The following is an 18,683-nucleotide window of genomic DNA, read 5'->3' on the forward strand; positions in this document are numbered from 1 at the left end:
ATCATCATCATCATCATCATCATTATTCACCTGTCCTTAATTCAAGGATTGGTGGTACAGTAAAATAGATCTCTCCACAGTTGTTTATCCTTCACATATCCTGTTTTATGATTGATCACCAATCCCATCAACTCCTCTATCCATACTCTATGTTCCTTATCTCTTTCTTAGTCCTCCTCTCCTTTTCCTTCCAGACATAGTTGAATTATTTTATTCTTTAGGCCACTGTCTTAAGAAGTTCTTCTAACTGCTCTCTTAATGGCATTGATAAGAAATTTGTTCTGCCGATATTCTCTATCACACAAATTATGGGGGAGGGCAGTCACACTGCAGGACAGGCTGGGGATACAGACTGACTTGAACATGCTCTCAAGGTGGGTTGACCAAAACCTGATGACCTTAAATGCAGAGAAGTGTAAGGTGCTACACCTCAGTAGGAAGAACCCCCAGCATACTTACAGGCCCGCCAGTGCTACATTCGCTAGCACCATGACCAAAAGAGACTTGGGGAGGGATGTGGGTCTTGATTGACCACAAGATGAATATGAGCTACCAATGTGACGCTGTGGCTGGCAAAGCTAACCAAACTCTGGTATGCATCCACTGATGCATCTCAAGCAAAACTAGGGAAGTCATCCTCCTGCTTTACTCAGGCCTGGTGAGACTGCAGCTGGAGTACTATGTCCAATATTGGGCCCCCCATTTCAGGAAGGATGTGGAAAAGCTTGAGAGTGTCCAGAGGAGAGCCACTCATATGATCCAAGGCCTGGAGGGAAGGGACTGAGGCTGAGGGACTTGGGACTCTTCAGTCTGGAGAAGAGAAGGCTCAGGGGGGACTTGGTGGCAGCCTACATTTACATAAGAGGTGTGCATCTGGAGAATAGCTGTTCCCCAGAGCTCCCCAAGGAGCCATCATCCATATAGTTGTCTTCAGAAAAATCTTATTTTGGTTTTCAAGCTGACCCTTTTATCCTTCCAGTTCATATGAACTCTCTCAGCTAATGAGCCTAGATATAAAAACACTTCAACCCACTCAGTTCTTTCCCTTCCATCAGAATCTTCAGGTCTTGTTTTTCTGTTTATGGCCATAGGTCTTGTCTTCAAGATATTAATTGAAAGTCCATACTCTTTCCCTCCTGCATGCTATCTATTAAACAAATCTCATAGTTCTACAGATGGGGTAATCAAAATTACACCTGTACATCTCAAATTACTTATGAATCTGTTGCCCATCTTAATGTTCCTAGTATGCTCCTCATTTCTGACTTTGCTAGAATATTGAATAGATAAGGCAAGAGTACACAGCCTTGCACCTTTCCTGACTGCAAACCACTGTAGCATTACTCCTGCCCACTGTAGCATTACTCCTGCCGCTTTTACACTTGACTTCTGAATTCAGTAGGGCTTACATAACAATTCCACTAAGTTTGGCTAGAATCCCATCTTGAGTATTGTCAGATTTTAGTCATCTTGTCCCACTAAATCAAATTCCTTAGTGAAGTCAACAAAGCAAAAATATAATGGTTACCTGTATTCTCAGGCTTTGCTCATCATGATCCTGAGGTTTCTCACTGGAGAAAGCTTGCCAGTTGACAGCTTCTTTCAGTCTCTCTCTCACTTTGTACATCTTTGGAAAATAATTATTCCTTCTTTTTTATGTGTTGCTCAGTATTCATGTCAGAGGAGGTATAGGCTGCCTACAGGCATTCATTTCTACAGGAAGAAATTTCTTCAGATAGGAAAATAGCCCAAGAGCTGGATTGTACAGTGCTTCTCCAGCACCACGGCTGAAGAGCTCCACAGACAAAACTTTCTTGCCAGGGGGCACTAAAGGGCAGTTCCCCGAGCCACTCCTGCCCTTAGGGCAGTACATTAATTGACAGCCTGCCCTCTCCCCTGCCTGAGAAGAGGGCAGGCTGTCAAGTGGCAGTTGGCAGATGCTGAAATCAGATTATTGGCAGAAGGGGGGGGTAGTCTTTGTGGTGGGAACCATCCTAGTTCTCCCCCACTGGAGAATAGCCCTGCTCCTTACACAGTTCCAGGCTAACCTAGAGGATTTGAGGTCAGAGGAGGGCTGCAGCAAGGTATTGGGAGACTTGCAGCAGGGGCATGGCAGCTTGCCATGGTCCCAGCTGACCCAGAGCAGCACAGGGCAAGGCAGGGCATTTTGCTGCAGTGGCGAGACTCCCAAGCCTTGCTGTCATGGGGTTGCTTCACCCCACCCTACTCCCAGTTGGCTGGGTGGTGCAGGCAGGAAGGGGAAGCTGGATGGACTAGGAGCCAGGCCGGGGAAAGCCTCCACATACCTGGCTCCCAGGATGCCCAGCTTTCCCTTTGTTCCCCTGCCACTCAGGTGACCATTGGGGACAGTGATTTAAAAGCTGGAGGGGCAGGTTGCCAGGCATACAGAGCCTTTCCCTAGCCTGGCTCCTGGCCCTTCCCCACCAACCTTTGCTGTCCTACTTCCCAGGTGGTGGTGAATTAAAAGCCAGTGGCTGAAAGTGGGATCTCCAAACCCCATTCCCAGCTGCTGGCTTCTAAATCTCCACCCCACCACACAGCAGGCAGCAAAAGGGAGCCAGCAAATGTCTCCTGCCTCTTCCTGAAACCCTGTTCACAAGCATTTTTGGGGAAGAGGCACAGAATGCTGGCTGCTGCTTTTTTCCTCTCCCAATGTATAAGAGTGGGAAGCAGCCGCCCCCCACACTTCCCAAAACTGGGGTGACCCGGGTCTCAGAAAGTCAGGGACCCTTTCCCTGGCTCCACTCTTTCCAGTCTCCAGGCAGCTTTAAGAGAGGGGAACATTGTATAGATAGTAAGTCTCCTGGGAGAAACTCTTTCCCAGGAATGTTTTAACCCTGGTTGTTGCTGAATTATTTTTTCTCCTGAGGTGGCCATTTTTGATCCAAGAGAGAAGCCTGAATGTCTGTAGACTTTTTGGTTTCTATTGGGAGAAATTGATTCTCCTGGTAAAAACTGAATGCCTGTATCTGGCCAACAGATCAAATTATGGCAGCAGTTCTTTCTAAGAGTATATTTCTACTGGAGAATAAAAAATGGGTAACTGACCTCTGATTTATTCTTGCATGGTAATAATCTACATTCAGGATGTAGATGCTTCTTACTTCTGCCCAGGGCCATCCCTATGGGGTGCGAATCAGGGTGACATCGCTGGACCCCGTGCTTTGAGGAGCCCCACGGAGCCGGGTGGAGAGGTGCGGTGACTCCAAGCTGCCGCCAGCTTCTTGTCCAGTCACTCAAAACCACTCAAGCCACCAAATCTGCCCCCAGTTTCCTCACGTCCAGGGGCGGGGCCCCACGCAGGCTGATTTGCCCCAGGCCCTGCACCCTGATTGGGTCATCTCTGCTTCTGCCCAAATAAAAAATAATATGGTCTTACATGTTCAAATTTTATTATTATTCCCATAAGCCACAGTGTATCCAGCCATAAAGAAAATGCATCCAAAATATTTTGAAAAAGAACAAACAGCATTCGTTAGCAGAAGCTAAGGCCAAAATATTCCATACAAACTTCTGTCATTTTCGTAATCTTGTTGACTTGGGATACATTTCAACCGTGCTTGTTTCTTCAAAGTGTTTGCTGATACGATTCAATTAATAAATCACCTTTCAACTTCTATTACTTTTAGAAAATATTCATCAATAAAGTTATTTGGAGAGCTGATTTTGACATACTATCATTCTACTGAAAGATCCATCGATGAATTTAATATTTATCTCAAATACTGAGGAGAGCAGTGACCCAATATAAGCTTTGTTGCCTGGCAATCAGAATTTGTCATTTTAAGTTATTTTCACAGCAGTCCATTCATATCCTTGGTGAATAAATGCAGGTATTATATTATTGACCTGATTGGAGGTCTTGGACAGATCTGAATGAAAAAAATCAATGTACTACTGATGATTCTGGGCTAGCTTCTAGAGTGATATATTTCATCCATTAGCAATAAAAAAAAAACTGGCATTTGGGAGTAGAGGCAGCAGTATTTGCTCCATTTACAACAGAGATTGTAAGTTGAAAGGACTTTAGTGCCATCAGCTTAGTGAATTATTTGAGTTTGTCTTTTCAAATTACTAGGAAAATACTGACAATCAAGCAAATTATTCTGGAGTTAGAAGAGCTGACTAGGAAGCTGCAATTAAAGTTCCTGATGAACCAAATTTCCAGAGACTGCAATAATAGTAGGATAAGGGCTTGAGTGGAATTTCATTTAAAATTATAGAATACGTTCAGTTCTAAACTTCTATTCCTCAGCATGCATCTCAGCACATACACAACCCTGCTTTCTCTTTCCTGTAATGTCTCACAATGCCCAATTTTTCAAATCATTAACTTGAAAATATGCAATATCCTGCAATCTGAAAAGCATGTTTTCAAATGTGGACAGCCAGAAACACTAGAAACTCAGTACTTCTACTATCAAACTGAGTACCGGACCTGAAAAACTGGTTCTATACTAGTTCCACAAGTGCAGCTGAGGCATATGCATCTCAAATATCCTGCTTCATTTATTCAGACTGTACCTTATACTATCTGGTCGCTTGGCTGCTGTTTCTAGATTGTTCTTATTTTACTTAGATCTCAATATCTCAGGCAACATTATCAAATTCTTATCAAATAATAATCAAAATACCTGGCTATTCTATAATGCTCTTCACCATTAGCTATTAAAGCATTTTATGATGGAGTATCACTTTAGTTTTACAGAATTTAGTTTTACAGATAGGAAAAGTTGTAACTAACTTGCCTAAAGTCACCCATAGGCTAATGACAGAGCTGGCCATAAAACCCTAGGGCACTTGTACATGTGACAGGGGTTTAGTCCTCAGGGATTTATTCTATACCCCCTAATTTGAAATGGTGGTGGGTTTTTAATTGAAACTCACTGTTTCCATTTTTCTGTCACGTTATGGTGAGGGGCCTGATCTTTTTTTTTTTTTGGTCAGAGCCTGAGCCTGCTTGCAGATGGGAGGGTGCGCTGCCAGCAGGCCAAACAGCCTCTGAGCTGCAATGGCAGTGGCACCCCCCAGGGGTGCCTGGATGGGTTGCTAGTGGGCCAGGTGCTGTCCCAGTTCAGAGGTAGCACCAGGCCTGATCCAACTGTTCCCCAAGCCCACCCAGGGAGCAGCACCTGGTGAGCTTCCAGTGGGTGGACTTGGGGAACGTTTGGATAGGTCTAGGTGCTGCCTCTGAGTTAGGGCAGCACCGAGCCTGCTATCAGCCCACTTGGGCAGCCCCAGTGGGTGCTGCTGCTGTAGATGGAAGGACCGGGGGGCCCACAGCTCAGGGGCCATTTGAATGCCTGGCAGCTTGCCCCCCTGCTGTGGAAGAGGTGAGCAGGCACCACTGGAAAAAAATAAAATAAAAAAGGATTGGGCCCCTTACCACCTCTGCCTGGAGCAGGTGCCTGCTGAAAGCAGAAGCAGTGAGAGGCCCAATCCTTTCTTTCTGCAGAGCCTACCTGCCTCCCCCATGGCCAGGGATGAGCTGACAGCTGGAATGCATTGTTGCAAACTAAACTACATTCAGATATAATTTAGTTTGCAATGATTCAAACTCATCCAAAACCCCCAAAACTGGTGCACATGTAATATGTGATGCCATTAATCCACACAAATGACTTTTTGTCATGTGTACATTGTGACGACTGTCACGTGCACAAGCACCCCTAGTTCCTTGAGTCTCTAGTGCTGCATTCAATAGGCCAAATTGCCTGTGAGACTGGGATCTAAGTAAATTATTCTAAAAAGTGTAAATCAGTATTGAGTAAGGGAGGCTAGCTACGGGCCTTAGAGAGTGCCTAAATCCAATCAGTTTCTCAATGGGTCCCTCATGGACCCCACTAGTCTCAATCCAGCCCTTATGCTAAAATAGGCCCTCTTGGCCTGGCAGTGCCCTGCAGGGCACCTATAGCTTTATGGGAAAAAGTGTGTGGCTCCATTCCTCCCTTACACCACACCCCTATCGGTAAAAAAATTTTGAGCATGCACCCCCAATATATGTATATTTATATAAATATAAATTCTAATATTTTCTTCCCAAACCCCAATGGATCATCTTGCACACCCCCTGGGGTGCATGTACCCCACTTTGGAGACCACTGCTCTAGGAGACTGCTGGCCCTCTAATCCCTCACTCTGACTCTCCCTGGTTCGTGGATGCTCTGATACTTTTCGTGGTTCTGTCCCTTCTCTGGACTGGAGAATTCTCTGTACCCCACCCCAAACCCTTTGCTGGGCTGGTGGGCTCTGTTCCATCATTCAGCCCCTCCTCTAGACTGGGGAACCCTCTGTGCCTACTCAACCCCCTTATCTCTGGGCTGGTGGGCTCTATTCCCTTGCCCCTTATACTCCACACAGCCCCTTTTCTGCTTGGAGACATTCTATATCCCCTTTTAACCCCTTCTTTGTGCTGGTGGACTCTGTTTCCTTGCTCAGAACCTTCTCTGAACTGGGGAATCCTTTGTATCTCTGTTCAGCCCCTTCTCTCTGGGATGGGGAATTTTCTGTCAGCCTTAAGCCTGTCTCCAGCAAAGCTCAAGGCTTGTCACTCAGACAATAAAAACAATATAAAACAAAGGCCCCTTGCCTGCATAAACCCTTTTTTCTGTGCCCTGTGTAATATTCTCTGGCTCACAGAAGCAGAGCAGGGTCATTCTGCTCCCTCTATCTGCTTGGGCCCTTTAGGAGTCCTTCTGCCCCTGCTGCAGAGAACTCCTCAGGACTAGGCTCCTGGCTGGCTCAGACACTGGGCTTATCTGGCCGCAGCCTGGCCTTCTGGTCAAGTGAGCTTCCAGTCAGCCCCAACACCACCTGGAAGCTGCCTATGAGGCAGCTTCTCCCCTTCAAGTGGCAGGCACACCTCAGTGCCCTGCTACATACTCCAAGAAACTAGTGAAGAAGTGGGGCTATACCAGTGGTTCAACCATCTGTGACTGCAGCACAGAGCCTCAGACAATACAACACCTGCTGCAATGGCCACTGCTTGAGGGCACATGTACAATGAATGTCCTTGCAAAGTACAATGAATGAGAACAAGCATGTGTAACAAAATGGTCAAATATGGTGTAGAGACATGCGAAGAAGAAGTTACACTACTGTCAGCAGGTACACCTTGGCAGAGCACTGCATATCCCCAGGGGTACATGTACTCCAGTTTCAAAACCACTGGTTTATGCCTTAGAATACACAGCTAGTAAGAAGTTTTCCCAATTACGGGCTTTTATTAAAATTTTCCTTTTGTCAAGAAGTGTCTAAATCTTTAAATTATCCCATTGTTTTAAATGGAACTACTTAGAGAATAAGTTGCTACTCATCAGCTGGCCTACCTGTGATCTTTTTAAAACCACTAAAACACCACTAACTTCTTGGAATGACTATTCTACTTTCAGTCAGATCAAAATGAGCCTAAGGTAAGGATGGCAGAATTGGACCCTCAGTTTTTACCCAATGATCAAAATGTCACATTGCCCTTATACTAGGTTTGAATATTAAGAACTTTCACCATGCTTGGCTTCACTTTGACTTCATGGGTAAGGTTTCAGCTAATGATGCTATCAGGTAGTAGTGGTACACAATTCAAAACAACAACTGGAAAAAAAAGCTCACCATGTTCCAAAGGAGCCAATTTAGGGCATAAAAAGTTCAAATATATAAAAATAATTGGGTAACAAATGTAGGCAATTTGTTACCCAATACATTTTTATATAATTTTATATAACAAACTAGCCAGTTGCCTGTCAAGAATGATGGGTGGGGAGGAGGCTAGGATGGAGTGCTGCCACCTAACGCCCCATGCTGCCACTGTTGTGCCTCTTGCAGGGAGCCCGCCCACTGTCCACTCCTTAGTGCCACTTGCAGGGAGTGGGGTGGGGGAGGCAAGGCCAATGCTGCTGGCCCTGACTTGCCAACCTCTGTCTGGTCCTCGGTGCAGCTTTGGAATTATGGTGGTGCTCCCCCACACTTGGAGCACTCTGATTGGCTGTTTCCATCAGCCAATCAAGTGCAAATAAACTGTTACAGACAGACAGACACAGACTTAGGCTTTTATAATATTAGAATTTCCAAATATGTGTATGTGTGTACATGTCTGTATAGATATATATAGATAAATGCTTCTATATACACATGCAAACATGCACAGATATTTGCTTGATGTTTGTGTTTCTCTTGATTTTGAATGGAGCCTCAAGCAGCTGAGTTTCATGTTCAAAAGATATCTAGCTCCAATAGATTTGTGTCATCTGAGGGTCAACTATGCTGCAATTTCTCATAGATTCACAGACGTTAGGGTTGGAAGGGACCTTAGTAGGTCATCGAGTCCAACCCCCTGCTCTGGGCAGGAAAGAGCGCTGGGGTCAGACAACCCCAGCTAGGTGCTTGTCCAGTCTCCTCTTGAAGACTCCCAAGGTAGGGGAGAGCACCACCACCCTTAGAAGCCCATTCCAGATTCTGACAGCCCTTACTGTGAAGTTCTTTCTGATGTCCAACCTAAATCTGCTGCCTGTCAATTTGTGGCTATTGTTCCTAGTTACTTCAGGAGGTGCCCTAGTAAATAGAGCATCTCCTATTTCCTGCTGCCCTCCCCTGATGAATTTATAGGCAGCCACAAGATCACCTCTCAGCCTTCTCTTGCAAAGGCTGAAGAGATCTAGGTCCCTCAATCACTCCTCATAGGGCCTTGCCTGCAGGCCTCTGACCATATGAGTGGCCCTTCTCTGGATCCTTTCAAGATTCTCTGCATCCCTGTTGAAGTGCAGTGCCCAAAATTGAATGCAGTACTCTGCAACTGCACAACTGCAGCCTGACCAGTGCCGCAGAGAAGGGAAGTATCACCTCCTTGGACCTGTTTGTCATGCATCTGCTAATGCATAATAAATTGCAGTTAGCCTTGTTGATCACTTCGTCACGTTGACGATTCATGGTCATCTTGGGGTCAACTCTGACACCAAGATCCCTTTCTGCTGCTGCACTGCTGAGAAGGTCATCCCCCAGCCTGTAAGCGTATTGGTGGTTCTTTTTGCCCAGGTGCAGCACTTTGCACTTGTCTTTGTTGAACTGCATCCTACTTCATTCTTTCCATGTTTCCAACCTGTCCAGATCCACCTGAATCTATCCCCTACCCTCTGGTGTGTTAACTTTGCCCCATAATTTGGTATCATCTGTGAACTTGGACAGGGTGCTCTCTATGCCCTTGTCCAAGTCACTGATGAAGACATTGAATAGCACCGGTCCAAAGACTGAGCCTTGCAGGACTTCACTGCCCATATCTTTCCAGGTCGATAACCCATCTACCACCACTCTTTGGGTGCGACCCCTAAGCCAATTTCCCACCCACCTGACCATGTAATCATCTACATCACAGCCTGTCAGTTTATTTATGAGAACAGAATGTGATACCATAGCGAAGGCCTTCTTAAAGTCTAGATAGATGACATCTACCTTGACTGCTGAGTCTAAGCATTTTGTGACCTGGTAATAAAAAAAAATAAGGTTAATCAGACAGGATCGACCTGCAATAACCCCATGCAGATTTCCTTTCAGCATTATTTCCCCTGCTGGGCTCCCACAGATGTGATCCCTAATGATTTTTTCCAGAGTTTTCCCAAGGATAGAGGTGAGACTAACTGGCCTATAGTTTCCTGGTTCCTCCCTCCTCCCCTGCTGGAAAATAGGGACCACACTTGACTCTTTCCCAGTCCTCTGACCGGAGCACCATGAGAGCTTGAACAGCCATACCAGCGGCTCTGTTATGATTGTCCAATTCCTTCAGCACCCTTGGATGAAGTTCATCCAAGCCCCGCTGATTTGAACACATCCAGCCCCTCCAAGTGCCCCTTCACTAAGTCTGCGCTAACATTTGGTGGGCTGGTGTCCCTCCTGTGTCTATGATCCAATTGGGAGATTTGTCTTGGTCTGTGTCTAGGAATACAGATGCAAAGAACTCATTGAAGAGCTCAGTTTTGGCCCCCGTCTCTGTCACCAATTGCCCTAGTTTGTCCTGTAGAGGTCCTATGCTACCCTGCACCTTCCTTTTGCTCTCTATATACCTGAAGAAGGACTTTTTGTTGTCCTTATTTTTTGTTGCCAACCTAAATTCTAATCCTGTTTTGGCCTTCCTAACTGATACCCTGCAAGTGCAAGCCAGAGAGGTATACTCCTCCTTGGTAGCTACCCCCTGTTTCCACGGCCTGTATACCTCTTTCTTTGCACTTAGGTTTTCCTGGACTTCCCTGTTCAGCCAAGAAGGCTTCTTGGCCCCTTTGCCCCCTTTTATGAGCAATGGGATTGTCTCCTTCTGCGCCCATAAGATTGGTTCCTTGAGGAACGACCACCCTTCCTGGACCTCCATTTCGCCAATGCTCTTGAGCTTTAACACCTCACTAACTAATCTCCTGAGCACATTGAAGTTAGCCTTTCTGAAGTCTAGCACTTCAGCTCTGCTGGTTAGTTTACTCACCCTTCGCCAGATAGTGAATTCAATCAATCGATTGTCACTATCCCTTAGGTTACTTTGTACCTGCAGATTCCCCATCAGGTCATCCCCTGTAGCTAACACCAAGTCCAGCAAGGCGTTTCTCCTGGTGGGATCATATACAGTTCTCATGACAGTATTTCTCACTAATCATAAGCAATGTTATAGAATGATATGATTAGCATACAACATGAATGTGTTTCTGTTTTCTTTGGAAAAGCATAGCTCATAATAAAAATAAAGGCACTCTAACACTGATAAGATCTTGTATATAAGAGGGTCATAGAGATGACAGGGTCTAGAGATGACTGGTTCAATGGGCATTCAAATGTAAATTCCCATTGACTTCAATGGATGCCTGTAGACGTGCGGGACACCTGCTCCGACGCAGTGTAATTACATTACGTCAGAGCAGATTCGATGAATTGGGTCTGCTGCAGCATGCTAATTAGCATGCTCCAGCAACCTCAGCATCTCATGTATTCATCATCTCCACACTTCAAAATGGTGGTGGGGGTGCTTTAACTAAAGCTTGTCAAAGCTCTTCCTACCCCCAGAGTACATATAAAGATGCCCAAGGAGATCAAAAGTTCAACCCCTGAGACTATGTAGTCTGGAGAATGGTAGGTAAGAGGGGAGAACATTCTGTGTATCAATAGGGGTCTATCTAAATTGAAGAGGCCAATTTCCTGGGCAGGTTGCAGGTCCAGTCGGCATTTTTGCAGGCTTATTGAAGCTGGGCCCTCCTCATGCCTCTGATTGGCCGAGGGATCCCAGGGCCCCCCCTCCCACACTGATAGGTCAGAGGGATGTCCATCATATGGTCCTGCCCCTTGCTGCCCCTCTCAGCCAATCAGAGGTGAGGGGTAGGGCAATAGCCATCTTTCCTGTTCCCGCTTAGTGCTAGCAGTCCCCTCCCACTTTCCTGGCCAGGCCGCAGGAGCCATGAGGACTGATGGCTCCTACTGGGAAGCCAGCATTTTATTTTTAGTAATTTTTTTTTCCTGCAGATTTTCCAGACATTGCCCGATTTTCTGATTTCTGCGAAATTGCAATTTGAGTAGGTCTCTACAAATTAACCTTAAAAGTCATTAAAACTCATTAAAGGCTCCATCTGACTTAAATAACACCATGGAAATTAAGAGGAAAAATAGTTTCCATTTACAACTGACCTTTTTCTTCCCCTGGGTTGGGTAAATTGACAACTGGAAACCTTTGTTGCAAGAACTAAGGGTGTGGACAAAAGTAACAACTGAAAGCTTTCCAAGTGAAAAGCATTTGAAAATAGTGTTTCAGTCATGGGACACAAGTGCCCTTTGCTGTTCCTGGCATGTTTCATATTGCTGCCGCCCCATTTGCTGATATCAGGGATCACTATACCAAGCTGCAGCACTTGGGGCTCTACTCTGTACTACCTGAGGGCATGGACTAGGACTTGGTGGCTAGAGAGGAGGCACTTGCCCTAGCACAGGCTGACCACCTGCCCCCCGACCTGGTCCAGATGTAATAAAAAGTGAGATGGTTCAAAACAGTACATCATTTCAAGAGGGTCCTATATTGAAACATTTCAGCCACTTTTAGAATGTCTGAAAGGGCCATGACGCAGAGGCATAAGTGGGTATTCGAGTGCTGCACCCTGGACACTGCCAATAGCTACACTGCTGGCAGCACTGCTCTGAGAGTTGGAGAATGGGGTGGTGCCCCAGTCACCCCGCACCTTCTGTTACTCTATTGCTTGTACACTGGATAGCTGACAGCCTCTTAATTCTCAAGCCATACGGATCCAGAAATAAAACATGTTCATACAATATATACTGGCAAAATTCTTGGCAATATTTTTCCTTCTTCTGGAGCTCTGAGAAGACTGGGAAGACACCCCAAATCAATTTCTTCTGCAGTATTGAGATGACCAGGCATTGGTGGATCACAGTCCTATCTACCTCCTATATTGCTGAGAAACCACAGAGGAAAGTAAAGATGCTGATCCTCCTCAGTTGACAGAAGAACGTTTTAGTGTCTACCTCTTAGGATTTCCTATAGCAACAGGTGCAGTAACTGCTATAGATATTAGGTATTAATACCAATGTGATGATCCGATTTCCTTGTGACAGCTCATTAAAATATACTCTAGGGAGAAACAGCATTTGGACTAGTGATTTTCCTTCATATTTCAGTTAAGGAGGGAAATAGTCATGAAAATCCATTTAAGAAAACCTGAAAATTGTTGACGTGGGATTATATGTGTAACCCACACAAAATGTGCAAAGCATTTTGCATTGCAAAATGTGTTGTTGTACATGGTTTTATTTAAATATCATTGTATATATATTTTTTCTGCTATGCTGTAGGTACCTACGTTTTCTATAATTTAGTATCTTGTTTTCTCTCCCCTGCTTGGGCAACCTGGAAAGAGACACTAGAAGTTTTCAACTAACAATCATACCTCTGTTCAACCTGACGGGCTACAATACTGCCACTGTACAAAGGTAATTATTGCATGTAGAATTTGTCAGGATTTGGAGCCTGTTGTGGCTGTAGCAGTTCTTGTGTCTTAGCTAGGCTCAGCTACCCTTCCTCTTCTACATCTTCCCAGGGTGCAACAAGGGGTCCCTTGCACTGCAGAAGGACCCACACTCCTTAGCAGCTTCCTGAGATGCAGTGAAACCCAAGGAGCAGCTTATAGGGCTCTTGCTGAGTAACAAATACAGGGGCACAGGCCCCCCAGAACTACACTTTGGGTGAGCTCAGATTGCCTGGGCATGGGTAGAGTCTCCCCAAAAGGGGTGCAAACTAGAGACTGTACACTGTAGTTGGTAGTGTTAAATTGCATTTGCTGTTTTCCTTGCCTTTGCTTTGTTTAATACATCTGTTCTCTGTAATTACTCTGCTTGCAAGGAGGGGGTTTTGTTTATGCAGGACACCCCAGCCAAATTCCATGCTCCCAGATTTCAGGGTGGGGGCTCGAGCCACAGTGAAAGCTTATTAGGTACTCCAGAATTTGAACATGACCCTTGTTGCTGCTGACTGGTGCCTGGCCAAAGGGTTACATATGGTTGAAAGTAGAATTTTGTGTAGGTATTGAGAAGAGCTAAACATTTCTAATCAGTTTTCATGAAACTGTCACTCTTCTACCACGGCCAGCTATTACAACATATATTCCTGTATGTCCAGTGAAATCTATCCATTCATGCCTTTAGAAAAATCTTTGGTCTTTTCTTAGCACTTTAAGTCCACATGGTGTTTTAAAAATATATATACTATCTTAATATTGTAAGTAGAAAGGCAAGAAATTATAGTGGATATAGATGTGATGAACAACTACATACTGCAGTGATTCATTTATAATGTAACCATGTCACTAACCAAGACTGTTTTGCTACACCTAAAATCTGTGGTTTAACTCCTTCCTCCCCCCACAACCACATGTAATGTTTCAATTCAATTTAATTCAATGGCTGTTTTAATTTGTATCCACTTTGTCCTAATGATGTACAGACCACGGACAAGATAATTTTCCAATTACCCTAATAATCTAATTTTAAAAGGTTTTAAAAGGCAGAGAAGTTAAAATTGGGGCAGAGAAGTTAAAATTTACCACAACTTGAGTACATGCTTAAAAGACCAAAACCCAGACAACTGGATTTCCTAAAATTTTAAATTTTATTTTTAAAGAAAAAAAAAGCTTCATGATGAAACAAAGGTTGCAAGACAAACTTACTGTACCATAGGATTCAAAGAGAAAGGGAGCAAAATAAAATATTAACTAAAATCCAGATGCACAGTACAAACATATATAGTATTTTTTATAGAAAGTGGATAAAAACTTGTTGAAGATGTGTGACAACTGCCTTATTCGCCCAAAATTCATATAAGAAGCAATTTAATTCTTGTATTGAGAAAGATGGATGAAACAACAGAAGCCATTACCCAAAGCAGAGTGCATATACAAGGCTGGTAAGAAACTGAGTTATTGGATGAAGGAGTTCCTCTTCCTTAATGGAGGTGAACGTACCTGTGAACAGCAGTAGGCAGAGAACAGGTATAAAGAAGTTGTGAAAAAAATGGAAGCCAGCAAGAGAATTGGAAATGTGGCCATAAGAGAAAATGAAGAAGAAGAGTTGTGGGGTAAAATGCTGCTGGAACTGGGAGCCAAGAAACTGCATCCTGATGTTTGACTCCTGCTGTGGTCTAGGACAGCGGTCTCCAAATCCACTGGGGTGCGGGAAGAAAATATTAGAACTTCTATTTCTATTTCTATAAATATACATATATTGGGGGTGCGTGCTCAAAATTTTTTTACTGATAGGGGTGCGCGATCAAAAAAGTGTGGAGACCACTGGTCTAGGAAACAAACTTTTGAATATATTCTTTGTAAAAAGGACTGCATTAAAGAAATACCTAAATTTCTCATCAATTTCTCTTCCTAATGGAAACCTTAAAGACCGCAAATTGGTTTTCTGGCTGACCATCCAGCTCAAAATGTGCAACAATATATAACACTTTCTTTGTCTTTTAACACACTTGCCTTAGTTCAAAATAAGTACTCTCTTTTCTTTACTCCTCCCACACAGTAATTCTGCTGTAGGTAGGATCTTGGGGCATTTATACATGTGCTCTGGGAGGGAGGGGGAGCTTTAATTAGAGCAGCTCCTGGAGCATCTTGTGTATCAGCATTCCCACACTGAAAAATAGTGGCAGGGACGCTTTAACTAAAGCCCCCCCCCCCCATTATTCAGCGTGGAGATATTGATATACAAGATGCTGGAATCTACTGAAGTGTGGCAATTGCCACACTTCAGCAGACTTGATTAATCGAGTCTGTTGTGACACTGTAGTTACAGTGCATCAGAGCAGCCCTGTTGCTCATGTATAGGTGCCTTAGGATGCCATCTAGGATGGCTCTAAAGTTCCTAAATCCTTTTTTAACCTTTCCTTCCCTTCCATTTTGCATTCCTGTACAGCAAGATATGCCCTAGAGCTTTATCTACTAATTTTGGTGCATAGGTTTGACTACAACCTTGTATTTCTGACGACCATTTGAGAATATATCATCACTTCTTCATCTTGCTGTAACAAGAAAAGTGTGTATAACACACACCCAGTCTTCGGACTATGGATTTGATGAGGAAGTTATCTTGTTAATTAAAAATGCCTGAAGGCTCTGAACAGCTTTCTTGTGGATCATCACAAGGTTATTATAGGTTTACTGCACTCATTACAAAGATGTCCATAATCCAGAAATATCCTTGTCTTAACTTTAAGGACATCTCATCCAACTTTTTTTAATAGTTGTTGCTGACAGGTATTTTCATAAGAGACAGTGATTAAAAATTTTAGTACATATGACTTTAAATGTGTTTTAAACGTATATACCTTTGGCTTGTGTCAAGCATAAAATGTGAAAATTCTGCTGTTAAAAGTTGACAATTTACCTAAAACACACACTCCTCTTAGCAGGCATTGATACCGCTGAAAAAGGGTTAATTTGGTTCTGATGACTGAAAGAAGCAGGTATCTTATTATATCATCCAAATATAAAAGTGGGCATGGCTACCTTGAAAAGTGGAGAAATGCCAAGCAACCTTAATGTACTAAAAGTTCTGCTCCAGACTAGCACCGACTGATGCCATGACACAATTGCAATATATAGAATTAGATTAGAAAGGAGCTTCTCTAGGGTCAGCACATGCAGGATGTGCTGTTCCCAAACCATCCCGAGCAAATGCTTATCTATCCTCTTCTTGAAAACTCTCATTGAAGGAAATTCCCCAGCTTCCCTAGGCAGCTGATTCCATTGTCCTACTGCTCTTTCATTTAGGAAGTGAACTAATCAGACATGCTGCTATTTAAACCCACTGGCACGTCATGCCCATGTGGCAAAGGCAAATAATGTTTTATTCCATCTTCCTTATAGCAGCCTTCCAATTATTTTAAAATTGCTCATGTTCCCTCTCAATCTCCTTTTCTCCAAAGAAAATATACTGTCTTAAACCTTTTCTTGTATGACTTGCTTTCCTTTGTCCCTTGTCTCTGGATTGTCTCATTTCTCTAGATCTTTCTTAAAATGTGGCACCAAAAGTGAACACAGGACTCTAGCTGAGGCCTACCCAGCCTTGAGTGGAGTAGTACTATTCAGTTAAGGCTTGCATACAGTGCTTCTGTTAGTGCAACTCCAAACTTCACAAACTTCATTCCCCCTCCTTTTTTGCTTTCATGTAGCTCTGGAACCTCTTTTCCCTTGCTGCTGGGGATGGGGATAGTGAACAGCAGCAGAAGTCTTCCCCTGGGGCTCTGAAGCTGCATGTAATCAGGGGCTTCGGACAGACCCCACATTGACCAGCTGGAGAGCTCATAGAGCTCCCTGTGACCAGCTGGTGAGCTCAGAATCATGGCAAGGGAGATCATGGCATACCCTGTTTGACTATGTGGCATACACACAATGAGCTCTCTTTACTGCTGAATGAGATAGGGCCACACTCCTATTGCCAGGATACTGGCTCTGCCTATGCTGCTTGGAGTATACTGATGTAAACTACTAATTCAGTACAGAGGTACCCATCAGTACAGAGGACGATCAGGACATTATTCGGAAAGAACTGGATGAGCTAAAAAACTTGAGTCATAGAAATGCAATGAAATGCAATAGTGCAGACTGTAAGGTCAGGCACTTGGGACTAATAACAAAGCGTGCCTGTAGACGTGCGGGACAACTGCTCCAACAGGCTGCAATTATAGCATGTCGGAGAATATTTGATTCATTGATTTTGCTGCAGCATGCTAATTAGTACACTCCAGCAGCCACAGAGTCTCATGTATTCAGCATCCATGCACTTCAAAATGACAACAGGGACACTTTAACTAAAGCTTGCTTGACAAGTGCCTCTGCTGCCATTTTAAAGCCCAGAGATGCTGAGTACACGAGATACTGGGGGCACTTTAATTAGAGCAGATCCGGAGAACCACTCTAATTAAAGCCCCCTCCCGCACATGTAAAGACTTCCAGAAGTTTCTGTTATAGTCTCCCACTCAATGGTTAGAAATAAATGAAGAAGAGAAGGGATTGAAGTATATTTTTGATCACACAATGGCTGTAAGCTGTCAGTGTGATGCAGCTGTGAAAAAAGCACATTTGTAATCCCAGGATAGGTTGATCAAGGAGGTCCCAGCAGAGGAGGGAAATAATGTCATTGTAAAAAGGCACTGGAAAGGCCTTACTTTAATGCTACCTATACTTCTAGTTATGCTTTTTCAAAGAAAGATTGATTCACAGCAAAGCAGGTGCAAAGATGGGTGGATGGTCAAGAAAAGAGAGCACCTATCTTTCAGCAGAAGTCTAGAAGAACCCTATTTGTTGTGATGATTCAGCCAGGACATAGGCAGCTAGGCCCCCAGTAGGTCACTAGGAGTGATCTGGGTTCGGGGCACGAGCTACCAGAGCTGGGAGGGGAGATCCAAGAGACACAGTCTGAGATGTAAGCTGAGGTCAGGAGCCAAGTGTTAAAGAACTGCTGCCAAGTCCTAAGAAAGACCTCAGGTCAAGGTCAAGGAAGCCCAGCCACATCAGCATGCCAGAGAGAGCAGGGCCAATGTGGGTTTAGGGGAGATCCAAGGTGAAGAGGCATGAAAGCAAAAGGCAAGGTGGGAGCCAGAAAACCAGACAGCAGGGACCACAAGGCTTGCTGGGACAGCCTGTGTTACTGAAGGCTGCAGGTGTGCTGCGGGTAACCAGGGCAGTCACACGAGCCCGGGATCAGGCAGGCGCTTGGCCCAGCCCAGGTGCCTGATCAGAGGCTCCGACGCTGGGTTTGCTCTAGCAACGAGCGAGGGCAGGGAGGAGGCCAGGTGCCGCCCTGGACCTGCGAAGGAGGCAGGCCCGGGCAGGGGGTGGAGGCGACCCCATCTGCCTTCAATGGCAGAACCGGCTCGGCACAAGAAGGGCCGGGGCCAGGGCCGGGGCCGGGGCCGGGCGGCAGGCGAGGGAGGGAGGCCCCTCCCGCCTGCAGAGATGCGCCTGCTGCTCCCTCCCCCCCCGCATTTACATTCCAGCGCCGCCCGGCTCCAGCTGCTGCCCAGCACATCTGGCCACAGCTGGCTGCGCTCCGCGCGGGACGGGGCAGGGTAGGGCCGCAGCCGCCCATTGGCTCCCCCGCGCGGGACTCTTTGCGCTGCCGGGCCTCTCATTGGCTGG

Source organism: Gavialis gangeticus, unplaced genomic scaffold, assembly GCF_001723915.1.
Source record: "Gavialis gangeticus isolate Ggan-Ray unplaced genomic scaffold, GavGan_comp1, whole genome shotgun sequence".
NCBI classification, from domain to species: Eukaryota; Metazoa; Chordata; order Crocodylia; family Gavialidae; genus Gavialis; species Gavialis gangeticus.